This window comes from Lactuca saligna, chromosome 2 (assembly GCF_052625555.1).
Source record: "Lactuca saligna cultivar CGN05327 chromosome 2, ASM5262555v1, whole genome shotgun sequence".
In the NCBI taxonomy this organism is placed as follows: Eukaryota; Viridiplantae; Streptophyta; class Magnoliopsida; order Asterales; family Asteraceae; genus Lactuca; species Lactuca saligna.
Genome location: NC_136418.1, coordinates 37,525,378 through 37,548,421, shown reverse-complemented (window position 1 = coordinate 37,548,421; position 23,044 = coordinate 37,525,378). Strand labels below are relative to the sequence as shown.

Here is a 23,044-nt window from a genome sequence, read left to right as displayed (position 1 = left end):
AATCTTTACAAAATAAGTATCGAATTTATATGTTAACCCCCGAAATATCCAACTTATGGTATTTGGCTTCGCAAGACCAACACCTTGCTATATAATCATTTTATTTATTTATCTACTTAATAAACGAGGTGTTATAATATTTTTAAAATTTATAGGTTGACATTTCATTTGACCTTTTAGGTACATTGTTTTAGCAACATATTTATTTTCTAAACAAACAATCGCTCCTAAGATCTCGAGCTATTCATTATATATAGGAGTTAGTTTAAAAGTGGTTATAAAATGCAATGGTCTTCATGAAATAAAGACTTAGAAGGAAGAAATTTAACTATGATCAGGTTTAACATATTTCGTAGTTGATAACCATGGTTTATTTAAGTATTAAAAATTACATGACCTTATATGACTGTTTGACTTATCTTTCTAACTATTAAAAGCAACATAGTTAACTTTTTAAACTAATAATAACAACATATTTACCTATTTGTCAAATAAAAGAAACATATTTCTCATTTTAATCAATTATAGCAACACACTAATCTTTTTTACGAATAATAGCAACATACTTATCTTTTTAACCAAAACTAGCAATATGCTTATTTTCTTTATCCAATAATATGAGTTTACTTATATTTTTAACCAATCCTTATTAGTTTCAGTTTAGAACTTGATATTTTATAAACAATAAATAATAATTTATTTATCGGTTAACCTAATACAAATTATTATTTAACATTTGATCATAATGGTTAATAAATATTCAATAAATCATTATATATATATATATATATATATATATATATATATATATATATATATAAAGTTTTGAATGAAAGGAACAGTAAATGTACCAAACATTTGTTTATTTTTGTCCTTCAACTTAGATTCTCCTTGGGTCCCTATCTTTTTCTTTATGTGCCACTTTGTTTCTTTTTTTCTATTTCTTTGCTACATCGGTTACCTGATTATAAGAAGAAAGATAAATGTATATAATTTTTTTTAATGGGCTTCCTTTTTCGTGACAAATCTAGATGCATCCCACATGTGTCCTTCCTGCACTTTATTTTCATTGTGTTGGTAAATACAATTTGTCCAGATGCTTCTACATCGAGCATCTATTCTCTATGTACTCATCCATATCACCGCCACCTCTTCATCTCTCTTTATTCTTATTACACTCTTGATTCTTCTTCTCTATTGAACCCGATCGCTTCTTCCTCTACTGTTTTTCTTCATCTCATGCTTTATAGATTCGGGGTTCTCACCGCCAAAGGTTCCGGTTCACGCCTTCTACATCTGTTGTTGTTCTTTTTAAAGAAACAGATGATGCTTTCCCGACCGCCTCAGATGAAGACCTCGAAACTTCTTATGCCCTCTGCTCCCTCCACCATCGTCAATTCAAGAGTTTGATTGGGGTAAGTGCTACCTCTCACGGTGTTCAATTTATTGTCTGCTTCCGCCTCCAGCGACACTGTCTTCGCCACAGCGTACGCCGTCATCTTCAGAGGTTGAAATATTTTTAAACTTTGGATTCAATTTTGTGCTCCGATTGAAACCCTTACATCTTTCTAACTTTTTCTCAGGTAAGATTTGATAATTTCTATAATAGCGCCACTGCACTGCCACCGAGGTCAATCTCTATGTCGTCGGTCGCACACAAAATCTAGGGTTTCTGTGTGTTCAATCAACTGATTCAATATTGAATTTTCAATGTATTGTTTTTTCTATTTAAAGATTTTCTTATGAATTAGAATTTTATTTCGTTTTGCATGCCATGTGTTCGATGAAATCTTTGATTCTAGAGCCAGAGGAAGCAATGCTTAAACATGAAGTAGCAAGTAGGGTAATTGAGGTATGACTTCAATTCCCACTTCTTTGATCATCAAAAGCAATATCTAAGGTTAATGTAACACTTTTCCACAATGTTAATACTTTTTTTTGGTAGCATATCTAAGGGTACTGCCTTTCTCTATTAATTCGCTTTTATATGTATTCACCAATATATATAAGTTAACAGATTAAGTCTTTTATGTTTATTTATTCTCATATTTCACAAATGTGGTGTCATAAAGATGTATCCGATCCATCAATATTTGTTGTTAAAAGGAAAACGAACGAGTTCTAATCAAAGATGGAGAAAGAAGTTTAGTTTGATGATGGAGATGATATATGTGGAGCAGTTTTAACCATCATCTGGATTTACAGGTATATAACACACAGTATGATTTCTTCTATTTTATAACCCCAAAAAAATAAATTATCCAGTTTCTTATTAAATTTGAGCTCTGAAAGCCTCAACAAAGGGTATGTTCGGTAAAACTATACATTTACTTTTGAAAAATATAGAGTTTTGACTGAAGATAATGTTTTGGACACATTTTTAATAATATTTGTGTGCTGGAAGGAGGTGTTTATGATCCTAAATTGTAAGTTATTCCTTTTGAGTTCGTGGGCTCATTTTTTTTATTATTATTATTATATTTTTTTTTGATAAACAAGGATTTTCTTATTTGGGTAATTGTTGTTTATTCCTAAAACACACCACATCAGTTGCTCATCTATTTCAAATTATTTTATGCCACATAAATGGAAGGATGTTGATATATTACTGCAATTCAAACACATTTATATGATTTATGAGTTTATGGATTTTTTGTACTTTTGAGATTTTTGTATTAGAACAGGTTTTCGAGTAGATATCGGTTCCAAAGGGTGGCGGATTTCCTTACATTAATCTAATCAGGTAAATATCTCCTTGGTCAGACCTTAGTTCTTATTCTTGGTTAGAATGATTTAGTTTTGAACCCCCTTTCACATGGAGATCTTATGTTAGAAATTGTACTATACATTCATGTCGAATAGATCTTCATGTGTACTTATCAGGTAATCACTTTTGTAGTTGGATTTGTGCGACCAACAATACCAATTTTTTAATCCAACATTGATGTGAACCACTGAAAACAAAATATTGTAGTTAGTTCTTGGGGATATATTGTTTCAATTTGCAAACAAGTTGCATCCATTGTCTATATTCATGAAATTTGTTTATGTTTATATTTTCTTCATCTTCAGGTAACTCTGGGCAGTTTGTAGCATATATCTTTTTTATTATATATTTTGGATTCTTTTCTAAATTTCCCTTTAAGGTACTATCTTTATGTTAAACGCTTGATAGTTAATTATTTGATTCTTGTGTCATATGTTAGATGTGGCCACCACCGGAGAATGAAGAGTACCCGACAACCTGATTCAAGAATGATAAACAAAAGGGGAAAAAAAAAAAGAAAGGTTCTACAAAACCAAACGATCAGTAAAAAGATGATTTATGTAGGTTTTATTATTTTATTTTAATATTTGGTTGTAGGTTAGATAGAATGCAACATATTATAGCAATTTCAGGTTGATGCATAATTATGAATTTTATTTGCATTTATGTTGCTAGGAACTGCTACTATGTTACTATCCCCTATTTCTCTCTAGAGGCTTATGGTGTTTCTTTCATCATTTTTTATTATTTTCTGGTTATATGTTTTGTGTGTAATCTATATCTAATCAGACAAATCATGAGAAAATTATGGCGAATTGTGGGAGGAAGGAAAGCAAGATTAAACAAACTAATTTAAGTGGATAATTTTTGTTTCTGTGGGAGAAGTGCCAAGAGGTGGTGGATTTGACTGTGACATTGTTAGTTGAAGTCCGGTTACTAGATTTGTGGAAGGTATGCGTTAGTTAACGCTTTTCCCCCAAAAGAAAGAAAAAGAACAGACTTTTAATTAGACCAATTACCTTTATTTTTACAGGCTTTTTAGTATCTTTATTCATATCCTTTAAGCAACATTGTTTTTCTGTTGATTTCTATAGATTCAAAGTTGTAATTCATAGCAAATAACATATGGTTACTAGAGAAAAAAAAAAAGTAAATTTAGATTAAAACAAACGGAATTAAAAAATCTTTACAAACTTAAAAAGATTTTTAAATTCATTTTTGTACAATGTCCTTGGAATTATTCATGATGCATCATCTAATGATCAAATCTTAGAACTTCACAAAGATTGACCAAATTACAAGGAGGGGTATATTTCATGAGTCTAATTTGATTCTTGCTCTTGCTTATGTCTTAATCATCACATGTTTGTTTGCCCCATGAAACACCTCATATGCTTCACTCTCCAACACCATGTTCTTAATTTCTATAGACCTTTATTTCAGGTTTCTATCAATCTTCTTTCTGAACACTTTTATGCTTTCTTATTTTACTAATCTTTCCCAGTCTTATTTACATTTGCAATTGTTGACTCAGTCACAATCACAAAATTGTTAACACGCAATCAGAAGTTTTTTCCAAAAAAAAAAAAATTACATCAAATTAATCAGGTTAATTTTATTAATATAAAAAGGGTGCAGGGGCAATATGGTCCTAAAAATATAAAAATTGTTTTTTTTAATATTAAAACATTATTCAGGGGAAATATAGTCCTAAAACTATAAAGATTGATTTTTATTTATATAAAAATACTAAAAATTTGCCATTTTTCCGACCTTTGTTGATATTGATACATTTAAATTTGTTAGTTGGGTTTTCCAGATCACAATTTCATACTAAGGTCACTCCCTTATTTCATTAAGATGAAACTAGAAGGAATTCAAATTTTGGAGTTGGAATCACCATGTAATTTTTTGAAATTGTTGTCATTTATGTATTTTTTTAGGAACTGATAATTTCTGATGTTATTTTAAAGCACGTCGTCTCAACATTTTTGTAAGCATGAAATATTTTGTGAAATAACTCAAAAATTTTCGTCCCGCGCAACGCGCGGGAAACCATCTAGTTATAATTAAATTGGAAGTTATTTATTTCATGTAAATAATAACTTTCATTAGCAAGTAACATTACATAATTCATATGGTATGAATTAATAAGGCATGCACAACCTTTTTGAAAAATTGAGTCTTTTTCTCTTTTACCAAATACAAAGTTTATATTTTATAAAATATAAACAATGTTTCTTTTTTCATTGCTATAGCCGAATGTTGGAGGAGCAAGAAGAAACATGGGCTTTCAAATTGTTTAATCTCATGTAATAAGTATAGGAAAAACCATGGTAGACAAGCTTTTTTAAAGGTTTTAACGGTTAATGACCTTTAGATTAAGTTTATGCTTTAAATGGCTAGATACTTGCATCTTTTGTGTGATTTTCTTCATGAAATTGTCGTGAGTTTTTACTCACTTTCTCATCTGTTCTTTTGCTTTTAAATCAAGAAGGATTTACTTGGATTTTATGTTCTCTTTGAACCATACTTGTGTTTGGTTCAAGCTTAAAAGGTTTTCATACAAGGGTTGGTATCTTTACATCAAGTTAGTTATTGTTACTGTGTCAAAGGTTCACATTCTCCATCAACTTCCAAGCATCGCAAAAGAACAAAAAGAACTACAAATGTTTGTTCTTTCTCCATCTTTTTCTTTGGTGCTTGTTTTCTTTCTAAACTTTACAAGAAAATTCATGGTTGGTTATAAACTTGTTATATGTTGTTCAAAAAACAAAGTTTTCCGTTGCTAAATCTTATGTTTTTCAAACTAATTTTTCAATAAAAAACCCAATAGGTCCTTATTGTATTTTAAAGTTACTTAAATGTTACAAACTTTTACAACATTTATTTCTTTCGATACACTTTCAAACATTATTTCCTTCGGGTTCCTCCACATATAATTATATAATTGTTTGCAACCAAAATTTGTTATGTTATTATCTTTACCGTGCTATATGGTGATATTTGTAAATCATATTTTATATCCGGATTGCAAACGAGTTATGTACACATATTAAAGTTACGTTTTTCTCCGTTACATATTTGATTTATAGTTTTTGTTTTTATTAAATGCAAATGAGTTATCTACTACAACACGCATGATTACTTAAATAATGGTTATGTATAATTTGAAAATAAAAACATGAACGGTCTAACACGAGAAACATATAAATTATTGATATATCGTTATTAACGTTAAAAAGTAAAAACACATTCCTACAAAGAGTACATAAATACATTATACCAAGTATATTGTAGTTATGAAAACGAAATAAACTTAAAATACCTTACCTAACTTGTAGAAAATAAAATAAATTATTGATTTTGTGATTTGCCTTGAAAACAAATTTCTCTATCTTTATCAGCACATGCACTTTTCCCCACCTTCTCATAATTCCATCTCTCATGTTTCCATTGTTCTTGGTGGAGTTCTGTTTCATTATCATTACAAAAGCTTTATCTTTTCATAGTATATTAAATGCGTTCGCTTTAAAGTCCACACATTTTGTTTTTTTCTTTATGATTAAAATATTGCCAAAGAAATAAGAACCAATAATAATAATAATAACTAGAAAAGATTCTCCGGCGTTGCCGGAGTCGGAAGGTATTGCTTTATAAAGTAAAGTAGCATGTTGAATTGAATTGAGATAATCTAGTAAATGAAGATAAACAATATCATCTAATTATATAAGTAAAAAAAATCTAAATCATTATTTCTTACAATAAATGATGAAAATAAAGAAATGATCTTACAAATTGAACTTTATTGCCAAGTATGGCAGCGGTCAGAAAACCAATCCGGAAAACATGTACCGTTACTTTTTGTCCGTTAATGTGATGGTAATTTGGTCTTTTCAGGTAGTAGGGACTGAATTTGTCACCATGGGTAAACCATATGGACCATTTATGTAATTTTCGCGGTGGTGATGGTGGTGGTCATGGCAGATGGTGGTGATTTATGATATTGGGTGGGTATTTTCTAATAAATAAAACATTAATTTAAAACCAAAAAGAGAATGTTAAATCTGGTAAACCATAGGGACCAATCGTGTAATTTTGTCTAACAATAATAATAATAATGATGAGGGATAATTTCTGCCAAAAGACTAAATACTAATAATATATAATAAAAGGTGAGGTTATCAAATATTCTAACAAAAGTGAGAGGGTTGTTTATGAACAAAAACATAAAGGTGAAGGGTTAATGTTGTAAGTTGGAGGGCCAAAATTGACAAAAAAGATGCCACTTTACTGTTAAAATCTTTCATAATAATAATAATAATAATAATAATAATAATAATAATAATAATAATAATAATAATAACTAGAAAAGATTCCCCGGCGTTATCGGGGTCGGAAGGTATTGCTTTGTAAAGAAACGTAGCATGTTGAATTGCATTGATATAATCTAGTAAATAAAGATAAAAAAATATCATCTAATTACATAAGTAAAGAAATCTAAATCATTATTTTCTTGCAATAAATGAGAAAAATAAATAAATGGCCTCACAAATTAAACTTTATTGCCATGTATGGCAGCGATCGAAAAACTAATCTGGAAAATATAGACCGTTGTTTTTTGTCCATTAATGTGAGGGTAATTTGGTCTTTTAAGGTAGTAGGAACTGAATTTGTGATGACGTGTAAACCATATGGACCATTTATGTAATTTTGGCGGCGGTGATGGTGGTGGTGATGGTAGCTGGTGAGTGGCTTTATGGTATTTGGTGAGTATTTTCAAATAAATAAAACATTAATTTAAAATCAAAAAGAGAAATATAAATTAATTAAAAAAAAATCGGATTAAGAGTAAAAGAGTGATTTCGGTTTCCAACGTTGTCCTCAATGTGTTAAATCTGGTAAACCACAGGGACCAATTGTGTAATTTTGTGTAATAATAATAATAATAATAATAATGAGGGACCATTTCTGCCAAAAGTCTAAATATTAATAATATGTAATAAAAGGCGAGGATTATGAAAAATTCAAACGAAAGTGAAAGGGTTGTTTGTGAACAAAAGCATAAAGGTAAATAGTCAATCCTGTAAGTAGTTTTTTAAAATCAACACAAGTTGGAGAACCAAAAGTGATTAAAAAAAAAAGAAGAGCAAACATACATAACCTTAGGGACCAATCTTATCAAACATTTAGAAAGTTTACTATTCCTAACTTTCATATTTTTAATATATATATATACATATATATATATATATATATATATATATATATATATATATATATATATATAACAACAAAAAATACAAAAACAAAACAATGTGCTATTCTTTTTTCACTCTTTATAGTTTCTTTTTAATTTTATTTTGTAAACAATAAAAAAGCAGACAGTCTTTTGACAGTGAAAACGACATTAGAATCCTTTGCAGCTGGTGGAGGCTACATCATGGGGAAACTTATTGAGATTTGGGGCGAAATCAAAGTCCCGATTTTGGTGTCATTGATAAGAACATTAATGTAAGTTTCGTTTCAAATGTCAATAATGTTGTTCATAGAGATGGTTTAAATGTTGTTGGTGATTGCATTCAATTATTTTTTTAGTAGAAAAATAGAAAATCCTTACAAATTGAAAGAAATTAAAGATGATGTTGAACGTGGGAGCTCGGTTTACCATCGGGTTCTTATTCAAGTGTTTTTGTTTATTATATAGTAAACAGGTTTCCTAGCTTTTCCTCGGGGCTGGCATGTAGTCTTTCATGGATGGCTGATCGCATTGTAATCTAAGTTCCTGATGAGTCGATGAATGATAGGATTAAGGTTGAAAAATACAACCCATATTCCAAAAGACAATTTTTCTTTGAAGCGGTAAATATAAATACAACTCATATTTCAAAACAAGAGGTCCTTGACTTCAAAAAAGAACGACACCATCTGGTACCGTTGGGTTAGGAACATTTTGATATATATATATATATATATATATATATATATATATATATATATATATATATATATATATATATATATATATATATATATACTAGACAAGATTTGAACCATTAGCCATTTCTTCTCTTCTAATAAAAGACTCCTAAATTTGCCACTTGTTACTTTATTAAAACACATCTTTGCCACGTGTCTATTTCCTGTAAAACACTTATTCTATTTTCCCGCTCAAATCATAAATGTATCTCAATTTCTAATTTCCTATCTCTTTTGATTACTTATTAAACGTAAATTCCAGAAATTACGGATTCAATTTAAATGTCCAATTGATGAGATAAGGGATCTAATTTAAATCATTTAAATTCAAATTTCTAAAATATCGGCCCGATCTACTACAACGACTGACATATTCCCACCACAAATCAATGCCTCTTCCGTAGATTCTCGATGTATTCTACATAATTACAACCTTTACGAAACTGATGATTGCTTGATCTCAAGAAGAAGACTAAATACGAGAAAACTGTAAGAAAGTTAAAGATGTAGAATCAAAACAAGCAATATTGGTGAATGGCTTAAGTTGCTGCTATGGTTGCTTTGGTGGTGGAAGTGAAACACATTTGATTGTAAGTGAAGCCCATTTTTTTCTTTAATTAATGTAATTAGATCTGCGGTAATTCAGGGTCTTTCTTTTTAAACTTCAAAACATCTCAATAGAAATATTTGATGTTGTGGAAGTGTAATCAAGAAGTCATCAACTATTCCACTTCAAAAAAAATCATCGGCTCTTATACTTTCCACAACTCTTGGTAAAGAATACGACGCTTGTGTTGTGGGTAATTAATTTTGAGCAGGGAAATGATTTGGTGTTTTGATACGGAAGAATATCCCTCTGAACATGCATTTCTTTTGAGTTATGTGGTAAGTTTCTCTTCAAAATTTCATTTATTGATAAAATACTTCTAAACCTTTTTATGTTTCTAAAGATATGATTTTCTTTTTGTAATTCCCTACTTAAATTGAGAGATATAATATTACCATATAAAAATACCAATTTCTTTTGGAATTGAATTTTCAATTGTTTAAAAGTCTTGGATTTTTGTTTTGGAAATTCAAGAACTTTTTAAACCAAGTTTCTAGAATAGTAGAATTACAAGAAATGCTAATTTGGTGAAGATGTCAAGTGTGCCTACCAAGATTTTGATGAGATTCAATAAAAGAAAACAACAATACAGTTGGGTGAAGGCTTATCTTATCAGCTTTGATCTTACAAAGTATCTTGCATACACATTTAGTTTGTTTTCCCTGATAGGTACACAATTGAAGATGTTGGTTGAGTTTTTTCCTATACACAAATCATATAGTACCATAAAATAGTTTGACTCTTATAATACAATATCATAAAATTGTTTGGAATGAATTACCACTCAACCATGATTGTGGGATTGGAAGGAGCTGGTTGGGATGTATGTTGAATTAAAGTCGAGACAACCATGCTAGGCATTTTAGCTAATGACATATAAACTTCTTGGGTTGTTAAATACCTACAAGTACTAATGGCTTAGAACCTTTAGATTATACCATTTAAAATCCTAATGTTTATTATTGTTATTGAAAATTGAAATGCTAAAATTTATAAGCTTCAAGTTAAGAATATAGTATTTATTAATGAAAATAAATGTTAATTATAATATTTATAAATCTAAATTTAAATAAATTATATATACATTTACACATTATACATTTTTAAAAGTAAAAAACCACATATGCCCTTTCTTCACGTTGTCAATCCAAAGGAAACTTTCAAATATCAGGTTGCCAATTTAATATGTACCTACATTCTTTTTTATGGATGATACTAAAATATATAAGATGAAAATTGTAAACCCATTGCAACTATTAGGTTTTATATTGCTATAGACAAAATATTTACATGTACAAAAAATAATTGCTTGTAAATTTATTATTAATTATTATTATTCCTATTAATTTTCATATTTCAAAGATATTTTACTTTACAAAACCGTATGATACACGGGTTATAACCTAGTTAATGTAATATATCAATCATCTTCGTACGGCTACACCAAAAACTCTTTGGCATACTTCTTCTGTTTCTTAAAATGTTAAACAAACGTATTAAGAGTAACAAACGTAAACATAGGCAAGAATATTTTTTTTACATAAACAAAGATATATTAAAGTATCCTCGACCATAAACTTTTCGAAAGTGTTTTTCTATTTTAAAAAAGGTTTTGAAAAGTTTTCTTATTATTGGAGAATCAGATCTAAACATTTATTATCCATTAACATTTCAATTATTCATACATTTGTTCCTTATATTAATTAACATTATATTTTATACGGTCAAAGATATTTAGATATGATAGATTTTTTATTAGTTAATCAAATGATTTAATAAAAATATATGTAACATTTTGATTTACAAATACTTACCTTTTAAACCCTTAGCATGTGAATTGTTTGCAAATTGGTATTCAGTGGCATTATTGTTTGCAAATTGGTCTTCGATGGCATTATCGATGAACACCCGTCAACCCTTTACCGTTCGTGTAGGTATGAGTTCGTTCTTCTCGTTCGTCACAACCATTATTCCTTCTTTCTTTGGCACTATTTGAACGGGACCAACCTATGGACTATCAGGAATCAAATATATGATCTCAGCATCTAAGAGCTTGACAACCTCCTTCTTGACCACCTCTTGCATGTTCGGATTCAACCGCCTTTGATGTTGCACTACAGGCTTTGCGCCTTCTTCAAGGTTGATCTTGTGCGATCAATAAGAATGGCTTATTCCTTTAATATTGGTAATTTTCCACGCAATGACATTCTTTCTTTTCTTTAAAACTTGAACAAACTTTTCTTTTTCAGACTTCGTGAGGTCAGAAGCTATGATCATAGGTTTTTGATTACCATCATCCAAAAATGCATATATAAGGGTTCCGACAAAGTTTTCAGCTATAAATTCGTGTTTTGAACATTGAACACGTCGAATCTAGAAACTGAACTCGTCGATTTGTGCCCATTTTTCTCGTCTGATCGTGACTTTTACCCCAACTCGTCGAGTTTATCTCTTCAGCTCATCGATTTGATTTTGCAGAACTTCTTATTAATTCTTCGTATTCACTTTCTTCGAGTAATCTTTCTATCTCCTTTAGTTCTCTTTCAACATCAAAGTCATCTTCAAAGGCAATGGTAGATTCGCTTGACTTGTCTTCTTTCCATTCTTCCATTAATTCTTCCAAAATGTCCACCGAGAAGGCCGTGTCATCACTATACTTAGAAAGCTTGATGGGTCGGTCAACTCCAAAAATAAATGATTCTTCTCCCACCTGAAGGGTAAGTTTGGATTCTCTTATGTCCACTATGGCACTTGCAGTGTTTCGGAAAGGTCTTCCAAGAATGCTCGGCACTTGATGGCCTTCTTCCATATCTAGCACAATGAAATCCACGGGAAATACGAACTTGTCAACTTTCACCAATAGGTCCTTACATGTCCCCCTTGGAAATGTCACCGTCTTGTTCGCTAGATGAATTGCCATTCGAATCGGTCTTGGATCCGGAAGGTCCAACTTCTTAAAGAATGAATACGGCGTACGGCTCACACTCGCCTCTGAATCAGCCAAGGCATAACTAGTAGCTAAATTCCTGAATTGGCATGGCAATGTCAAACTACCCAGGTCACTCATATTCTTTGGTAATTTGTTCAACATTGTAGCTGAATAATTTTCATTAAGAACCACCTTAGATACCTCCTCCATCTTCTTCCTATTTGTGAGAAGCTACTTTAAGAACTTTGCATACTTAGGCATTTGTGCAACTGCCTTGATGAATGGAATGCTAATTTGAAGGTCTTTGATGTGCTCCAGGAACTTTTGATAGTCTTCATTCTACTTATCTTGTCTTGCTCGGCTTGGAAATGGTAATGAAGGTTGATACAGTTTAGTCAGACGATTATTTTTCTCCTCAGACGGAGAACTCATCGAGTTTGTTTCTGGAACTCGTCGAGTAACTGTGATTTCAGATTTTCTTTCGCTTTCTCCTACACCTCTTTAGGATCTACATTTTGGATCAAGGTCAGCGGAGTGACTATCTTTCCACTCCTAGTCTTCACGATGTTGATTCTCGGATTTTTCTTGGTATTGCTAGGAAGTCCGCCCGGTGTTCTCTCGTTGATTTGTTTTGCAAGCTGCCCTAATTGTTTTTTTAATGTTGAGGATAGAGGCTAGATAATTTTTCATTAATGCTTGGTTCTTTTTCATTATTGCTTGTTGTTCTCGTATCGCCGCATCGGTTTCGTTGTGTCTTTTCTCGGATGCAGCTGCAAGTTGTGTGAGCATGTCTTCAAAGTCCATTTTCTTCTCTTGCACCGACTCCTCCTTTTGATAGAAACCTCTCATCTTTTCCCTATATTTCTCCTCCTTTTCCTTCTTGTACTCATCGTATGGTTGCCACTCATATTTCAGTTTTCACCAATCCTCATCATACCTATCGCCACTTGAATAACACACTTGCACTTTACGGTTCTCGTTCTCGTCAAGATCAAAATCTTTAGTTAGGTGAGGCCCGCTACAGTTATCACATCGCACCCGGATGGCGTGGATGGATTGATCCATCTTTTTCATCCTTCGGTCGATGCTCTCCAACTTAGTCATCAATGTTGGCATATTATCGGAAACTGAATTAACCGCCCCTTGAGTTGAATCATTCCTTGGGTTATGATATTCTACAGAGTGCTTAGAGAATTCTTTAACTAGCTCCTTTATAACCGCATGTTCTTTGTTCATTAGTGGTCCTTAGGAGTCAAGGAGCTGCCTAATTGTCACTTTTACTCCATCATAGAAAATGAAGACTTCTTGCTGAATGTTTAGGTCATTATGGAGCCAGTTCCTCAACAAGCCTTTGTATCTCTCCCAGGCCTCATAGAGTGACTTGCCTACTTTTTGTTCGAAGTTTGCAATGGATTTTTTCAACTTTTCTATTTTTGAGTGAAGGCAAAATTGATCAATGAACTCTTCGCGCATCTTAGCCCATGTTGTGATGGATCCTGGAGGGAGTGATTTTAGCAAAATCTTTCGTGGCTCCATTAAATGTAACTACTAGCATACAGAATAAAACAGTCTCGCGAGGCATATTAGGGATGTTGATGTAGTCGGCTATGTTGTTGACCTTGTCGATATGCTTGTATGCGTCTTCGTGATCTTTCCCGTAGAATGGGAGGTCCTTGAGTTGGGCGAGTATGTCACCTTTCAGCTCAAAGTTAGCAATTGCAGGAATCGCGGGTTGCATGAGTCCTAGCCCGGTATTGTCACACATTCTTCTCTTGTATTCGCTCATGGGTATGTAGGCGGTGTAAGCATCTCTTCTTCTAATTTGGGTTCATTTTCTTCTTCAAATTCAGGTGTGTTCGGCTTGACATCGTCTATCTTGTGTTCAAAACTGCTTAATTCTCTGATTGCATTGTCCTTCTTTTTGCGAATAATCGACTCCGGATCTGCAATGGGTGAAACTAGTGTAGAGTTGGAGCCTCGGGTCATATACTTCCTAAAAGAAAATAGAAAAACATGCATAAAATGAGCAAAACGAAACAAAAACAAAACTAAAAGCATGACCAACTAGTTGAGGTCAGTAACGGACTCGACGAGTTCAACACAAAAAAACAGAAAACTAGAAATGAAAATCTAAAATAGAAAAAAACTAGTAACTTTGTATGAAATAAATTTCACACAAAGGATTGATAAGACTAGCAATTAAAATAACTATCAGAACCATTCCCCGACAAAGGCGTCAAAAACATGATACGTGTGAAATAGTACCAGTTTTAATCTTACTAATTTAAACACAAAATAAACACAAAAGGCAATGTACCTATCAATTAGCAATATAGTTCAAGCAAGTAGGGTATCGAACACAGGGAATGATAACAATTAAAATAAGTACTAGAATTACCTAACTAAAAACAAGTAATAAGAGGGGTTCTTCTCTAGTTTTGCAAGACTAGAAACTTAAGCAAGCAAATAACACTCAAACAAATACAATTAACAACTAAAAAGAATAGAAGGTAATTAGATTCAATGATAAAAAAGCCTTATGTTGAGATTCGATTCACTTATTCCTATGGTTGATTTCATAGCAAGTGCAATGGATTAATATATCATTGGCTACCGATTTCTGATGTGATTAGGTTCATTTTCACTATTACTAATCCTTTAGTAAACAAGTTAATTCAGGCAGTGGCTAGTTGATTAAACTAACAAGTTTCCTAGTGTTTATTTCGGATCAAATAAGACTTGTAATGTTAGTTAATGAAATTTGTCAATTTAATCAACTAATATATGGTTGTTCATCACACATGCTTACACATTAATTTACTTATTTTCTAGTTAACCCTAGGTTCATATTCACTAATACTAGGCATACAATATTGTTTTCACAAAACTATATGATTCAAGCAATTAAGAAGATGTTCATGAAACTCAATAACTTCATTATTAACAAAAAATAATTATTATTAACACATAAGAGTCTTTAAAAATCTTAACAAGATAATTCACTAAATCAAATTAATCCAAGCCATTAAATCACACCATATTCATAAGTTTATCTAGTCTAAACAGAAGTAAAAATCTTTTAACTCATATTACAACAAATAACATCCTAAAATCGAAATCTAATGATTCAAACATGGTTTATGGAAAATATGTGACATCCTCATTTTCATGGCCAGAAAAGACTGATTTTTTTATGCTTTATTTTGGAAATCAGAGTAACCTTTTGAAGAAAAGAGTTGCGGAATTTGTTCCCAAATAAATATGATAAATATGTTATCAAAGCATATCCGAAGAAATGTATTTTATTTATTTTAGAACATTGGGATCTCATCGTCAATATAGAAAAATAAGCATAAATAGAACTTACATTCATTAATACTAGTGATTTACGTCTTCTTAATCTCTCAGTGTAATGTAGCTTCACATCGACACCTATGATACAAATAAACTGAGTGGGTCAGGTTGGGAAACCTAGTGAGTACATAGTGTTTTCTACCCACAATAATATAATTATTATGTTAATCATCAAACAATAAACCCAATTACCCATCCCCATTATCTTTGTTATTCTTAAGGGTCTACCCTAAGAATCATCTATATTGCATTCGTTTATTACAAAATCCATCGCTTCCAGGGTTTACATGATAGGCACTAAGTCTATAGTTGCCAATGCTCATTTGTAAGAACTAAATTTATAGCTTCTAATCTTCATTTATTGGGCACTAAGTCCATAGCTACAAGCGTTTGTCTAACAGGTACCTAGTCCATAACCACCAACGTTTCTCTAACAGGTACTAAGTCCATTGTTACCAGTGTTTATCTAATAGGCACTAAGTCCATAGTTGTCAATGTTATTTGTTAGACACTAAGTCTGTAGCTGCCAATGTTTACTCATACCATCTTTCATCTCTCATTGTTCATCTACCCATGTTTTACCCAACATATTCATAGATATAAAATACATATATAGTTTAAATCATTTAAAACATGTATAAAATCGTTCATCAAACATAGAAAGAAAGTATTCAAATAATATGAACACATAGCACGAAATTTATATAAAATGCTTCATATCTATGTGTAAGATGAAAGTAACTATTCACTCACTTGTTAAAGTGGTGATTCCAAACACGCACAACACTTCGCTTCTTAACGATTCTACTTTCCTACGACAAAACCTAGCATTATTATCACTAAGTTTTAGTATGATCTTTATAGCGACTAATTATAAGTCTAGATTCATCATTAACTCAAAGTCTACTTCATGATCTATCAGGTAAGGAACAACCAGGTAGGATTATATCGGAGGTAAGGTCTGTTTGGCATACAAAGTATACTGTTTGGAAATATCACTTTAAACACCTCGCTAAATCATAGCCTAGACATCATCTCCGTAAGTAGATCAATCAATATAACAACTTTGAAACACTGATAAATTTTATTTATAGGTTCATAATAATGATTTTATAAGATATATTTAAAGTAGGGTAGAATAACTTACTTAGCTAGTATCTGGGCTCTACAGGGGCAAAACTTTGTTTCTGAATCTTTCTAAGAAAGATTTTTGTAGCCCTTCAGCGCTCACCTTACTATACAAAAAACTATAAAAAGAGAAGTCGAATCATGAGGGACTGAAATGCTCGGTGGATATGAAGAGAAAGACTCTTGAATCAAAAGAATGGTGCATAAAATATAAGAGCCTAGAGGCTCTTCTTTATAGTAATTTAATTTTCAAAAATCACCCTATATTTTTACTTAAAAGACTAAACACCTATTTATAATACTATTTTAAATAGATTTAATGATATTTGTACTAAGCTAATGTCGAAAATTCTCAACATTTGTCTTATAATGACCGCATCGTCGATACCTTTCTAATGATATATATATATATATATATGTGTGTGTGTGTGTGTGTGTGTATTTTACATATATATATATATATATATATATATATATATATATATATATGTAAATGTATATATGATTTACGCTTTATTTTAATACGTAAATGTGCTATTAAAAAATATAACTCGTTCATACGAACTCCATTTTTGACGTTCTTTATATCCACGTGTTGGTATTTACGAGTAGTTCAACTTTCATTTAGACGCCGTCAGCTAATTCTCATTCTATCTCAGATTTCCAAAACTGTATCGAATTTATCGCGCTCGATGATTAGGGACCAAGTTTCGTCCATATCTTTAACATACGAGCTCTATTTTTGACATTCTTTATATAGACGCATTGGTATTTATGAGTATTACAACTTTCATTTAGACTCCAATGACTAATTCTCATTCTATCTCGAATTTACAAATCTGTATCGAAGTTGCCGTGCTTGAAGAGTAGGGACTAAGTTTCATCCATATCTTTTGTATACGAGCTCCGTTTTTTATTGTCTTTTCATCATTAGTTAGGGTTATATACAATGATGATCCGACAGGAAGTGGAATGTGAGTTTCCCGCCTCATTTTGTGTTCCTTGTTTGGTTGTGGACTTAGGGAAGAATCACACAATCAATTGTCTATTTGATTTGGATTGTATATAACTTATATACAGTAAGTACTCGTAAAAGGAACTAGTTGGGTCACATTTCTTACATTCATTACATCAGAAAATATAAGATTTTCTAGAGGAACACACTACGGTTTTCAAGGAACAAAGCACATGCTTTCTAAAAGAAAATTGTTATGAACTCACCAACTTTAATGTTGACAATTTGAAAACCAATTGTATTCTCACGGCACTAGTAGATAGGTACTTGTGCATGTTTTAGAAGACGGAGCATAATGGCTTCATGTCTTTATATTGCTATTTCACTTTCGTAGACAATCATATATGATTCGAATACAATATAAACACTATGTTATCAATACAATGGTTGTTGTGACCTTGATTACTATTATTTAATTGTTGTGAGATTGTACATGACGTCGTCCGCCCCGAATGTTTCCGCCGTTCTGGTTTGAGGGGGGGGGGGGGGTTGACTTGTGAAGTATAATGAGATGAAAAGTTATGAGTAATTCCTTTGTTTGTCAAAAAAATTTCAAATACTTGAATTTTTAATTCTAATCTGTTATCACTTCTAATCTTCCAAACTAGTTTTTTCAATTCCAACTCTATCTGCTTCACAAAATCAAACATTCTTTGTGTAGTCTCAGATTTCTATTTAAGAAAGAATACCCATGTAAATCATCAAAACTCATAAACAATAACCAAAATGTATTTGTTACCCCTAATACTTTCAATTGATGCCGGTTTACATAAATCATTATTAATTAATTTAAGTGGATCAATAATGTTAGTAGTTATGATTCAAGAATGACTTTTTCTGCTTTGTTTTCCCATTTTGGAAGCTGCACACAAAAGATATTTTTTGAATTCGAGAAGTGGAATACCTCGCATAAGATAACCAAGAACAAGATTGTTGATAACTTCGAATTTGAGACGTAAAGGTCTCCTATGCCATAACCAACTATCATTTGAACATGCTTTCACAACAAGAGAAATAGAAGGTTTTCCTTAAGTGAGTTTTAAGTTGAAAGGGTACATTTCTAGTTTTCTCTTTGACTTCAGAATAACTTTCTCATATACCTTGTGAACGATTTCTAATCCTTCTTCATTATTTGACACTTTAAGACCATATAATAAGTTGTGAAACACTTATTAGATTGTGTTGCAATCCTTCAACATAAGTTTCCTTTCGATTGTAAATTTGCCATTTGTTATTATACCATATCCTTTGACTTCGCCAGTTGCATTGTCACCATATTTCACACTTCTGCCATCTTTTATATGTCGATATTATCTTAATTTTGATTTCCTTCTAGTCATATGATGAGAACAACCACTATCAATATAGCATTTCTTATCGAAATACTCATCACGCATTACTGTTACATCCACAAAATTCAGGAAAATTTTAGACTTTTTAAAACTATTGCACAAAACATCATTGTTTACGATTTAGTTTTCAAAGCATTTTAAATATCACAGTTTTCCCATCATCATAAATCAAAACACGAGGAGGTGTAGGTTTACGCCTTCGCCTTCCCACGATCATCTGAGGTACCTGAAACATAACCCAAAACTGTAAGCCCAAAGCATAGTGAGTTCCTCCAAAGTACCAACACACAAGAAAATAACACGTATACACTACCAACATACTATGGTACAATCCACCAACGGCTTGGAATACCCCATACCCCTGAAAGATCATGTTATAATGCCAACATATTATGGGTGCAATCAACATCTGGTTGGAATGCTAACATATTCTGTTTCTAATGATCCTCGAGATGGAATACCCTCAGGCCCATTCAAACATTGGGTTGGTATTCACCGGGTTGTTGGCTTACGCCTAAAGTAGTGAGGCCTCAGTCGTCGACCAAACATGTGCACATATAACAGATAATCATATAATAGTCTACAACCAGTCAAACAGATCTACAAGTCACTAAGCATATGACCATCCTATATACCAGGATATCGATCTAACAGATCACTATAGCACGATAATATACTATCACATAACAAGATATCTAATCCAAAGTGTCGGTCTTGGTATCGTTGAACCGTAAGTACAGTGAGGAAAACACAACTCACACTAAGCATACCAAGTGGTATGTCCCATGTTCTAATCCAAGGGTATGCCCATAATTACAGTCGGTCTTTGTGTCATCGACCCGTGTATTGGCTTCTCAGCTAGTACGCTAAGCGTACCAAGTGGTATGCCCTGTGTTCTACTCCAAGGGAGAATTTGCAACTTTTTATTTAAAGAAGGACAAAAGTGAAATGTACCGAGATCTGTGTGCTAGAATTTCCCCCCACTTGAGTCAGAATTCTTCCTCACTGTCTGTTGCGATAAAAAACTCTGGATAATGCTCTTGCATCTCAGCCTCCAGATCCATGGTTCATTCGGAGCACCTCCGGTGTTTCCATCATAACTTTACGAAAGGTAAGAAGAAATGAGAAGAATTCAGTAAACCTAGACTAGAATAGTCCAAGTGTTGAAATTACTGAATCGGAGTTTTAGAATCGTCAGGTGGCCAGTAATCCAGAAAAATAAAGAGTTATCAGTCACCAAGTTAACGATAAAAACGTTTTTTAATGTTCAAGATCAATGATTCAAATGTGTCTCATATTCATGAAGATTCAATTACTAGTGTTTGAATGTAGAACACACTAAAACTCTCAAATATTTCTCTGAAGACTAGTCTAAGCACCAATTATGCAGAATGAGCAAGAATAATTAGAAAAGAGCAACTTTATAATGGATCCCAAGGGGCCTATTTATAGGCTTTGGAAAACCCCATGACATGGATTGACCAATTAGGTGCTGATACATCATCATGACTGAGTCATCAGTTAACTCCTTTGCCCTACTTAATGGAGAAAGCATGGAATATTCCAATAACGTTAGTATATTGATAGGGTTCCATCCAAGTTATGGGTCTTCATAATTCTTGAGCCTTCTTGATCAACATTGAAAAATTGATGAGCAACATCAGCATCAAGTTGCTCAGTTGCCTTCTTAGATGTCATCAACTTCTAGAATTGTGGTTGATCATGTTGAATAGTTTCTTGAATGTTGGAATGTGCTTTGAACTTGAAGATGTACCACCACATGTTTATGTTGGACCATGGATGAAATTCATGTTCCTTTGAGCATTTGGACATTCCTTCAATGTACATGACGTTCCATGTGCAGTCTTGTTGAGCCATTAATGTTATCATGTTGATCCATTAACTTGAGCTGAGCCACCAAGTAATCATGTTGATCCATTAACTCTTGTTGAGCTATAGAGTTCTGGATGAGCCAATAATGTTTTTGATGAGCCATTAATATTCCAAACGACTCAACAGTATATTGACGCTCTATATATGATCTAAATGTGTCATCTAAGATCATGATGATCCAACTTGCTTTCTTCACATGCTCCATGTAAACTGCAAGCACTCTAACATATGATTCTTCTAACACTTGTTGAATCTTCAGGATATTCACAACCTGAAGCATTCTGATAATGTTTATTTGAAAATGTAAATCAATACTCAACTTATTTCTAGTGACAATCACATCAAAATATTTCCAAAAGTTTCCCCCTATGTGATGATTACGTAAATAAGGAGTTGTAAAGAGTGTAAAAATATATTGCTTTAACATTTTTGCCCTCTGCTTCAATGAAAATTTCTATCGAAGCGGGAAATTTTTTTTTAAAATTATTCGAGAGAATGTGCTCCTCAAACTTGAAAATTTTGGTAAAAGAAAACTTTAACTGTCAACATGACAATGGAATTTTTTTGAATTAAATAAAAAAACATGCTCAAACTTTCACACTGCAGACAATTTTTTTGTCAACATAGAAAAATAAACTAACAGATATGAATAGTTTGAAGAAAAATCAAGAGTTGAATAAGAGTGAAAACTTGATCTTTTTCGAAAAACTAGAAATAAAAAAAGATTGATATTTTGCTAAACCATACAAAAAAAACAAAATTTAGTAAACCTAGACTAGAATTGTCCAAGTGTTGAAAATACTGAAACAAAGTTTCTGAATCGTTAAGTGGCAAGTAGTGCCGAAATAAAGAGTTGTGAATCAACGAGTTAATGATAAAAACATTTTTTTAATGTTCAAGATCAATGATTCAAATATGTCTCATATTGATGAAGATTCATTTACAAGTGTTTGAATGTAGAACACAGTAAAACTCTAAAATGGTTCTCTAAAGACTAGTTTAAGCGGAAATTGTGCAGAATGAGCAGGAATGATAAGAAAATAGAAAATTTATAATTGATTCCAAGTGGCCTATTTATAGTCTTTGGAAAATCTCATGACATGGTTTGACCAATCAGGTGTTGACACGTCATCATGACTTAGTCATCAGTTGACACATTTGCCCTACTTAACTGGGAAAGGATGGAATATTCCAATTCCCTTAGTATTCTGTTTGGTTTCCATCCAAGTAATGAGTCTTCATAATTCTTGAACCTTATTGAAAAAGTGATCCACCAGATGAGCATAAAGTTTCTCAATTGCCTTCTTAGATGTCATTAACTTCCAGAAGTGTTGTGGAACATGTTCACTGGTTTCTTTAATTTTGGAATATGCTTTGACTTGAAGATGTACCACCACATGTTCATAATGCACCATGGACGAAATTCATGTTCCTTTGAGCATTTGGACGTGCTTTCAATGTACATGATGTTCCATGTGTAGTCTTATTGATCCATAAATGTGATCATGTTGATTTGTTGACTTGAGCCATCATGTATTCATGTTGAGCCATCAACACTTGCTGAGACATAGATTTATTGATGAGACAACAATGTTTATGCTGAGCCATCAATATTCCAAATGATTCACCAACATCTTGATGATCTACATATAATCTAGATGTGCCATCTTAGATCATGAGGATCCAACTTGCTTTCTTCACATGCTCTATGTAAACTACAAGTACTCCAACATATGATTCTTCAAACACTTGTTGAATCTTCAGGATCTTTCCAACCTAAAACATTATGATAATGTTTGTTAAAAAATGTAAATCAATACTCATCTTATTTCAAGTGACAATCACATCAAAATATTTCCAACAGGGTATTTCATTGTTACAAAACCTTCATCTTCCTTTCCAAGATACTCATCGGCTTCTCAACATATTTTAGGGGCTCATCGACCTGAATATCATCCAAAGAAACCACTACATCTTCATCCAGTATGCCTTTTTGCAGCTGCAGAACATGTAAAGTGTT

The 23,044-nt window shown here is 32.1% G+C and overlaps 1 long non-coding RNA gene across 2 annotated transcripts; it reads left to right on the top strand.

Moving 5' to 3' along the window:
- Positions 1 to 1,083: 1,083 nt before the first annotated feature.
- On the top strand, positions 1,084 to 3,501 carry LOC145028836 (uncharacterized). Of its 2 annotated transcripts, XR_013676208.1 has the most exons (5): positions 1,084 to 1,507; positions 1,584 to 1,852; positions 2,107 to 2,205; positions 2,667 to 2,743; positions 3,207 to 3,501. It is a non-coding gene; the product is annotated as an uncharacterized LOC145028836 (long non-coding RNA). The 2 variants fall into 2 exon arrangements; XR_013676207.1 differs by having other exon boundaries at positions 2,107 to 2,743.
- The last annotated feature ends 19,543 nt before the right edge of the window (positions 3,502 to 23,044 follow it).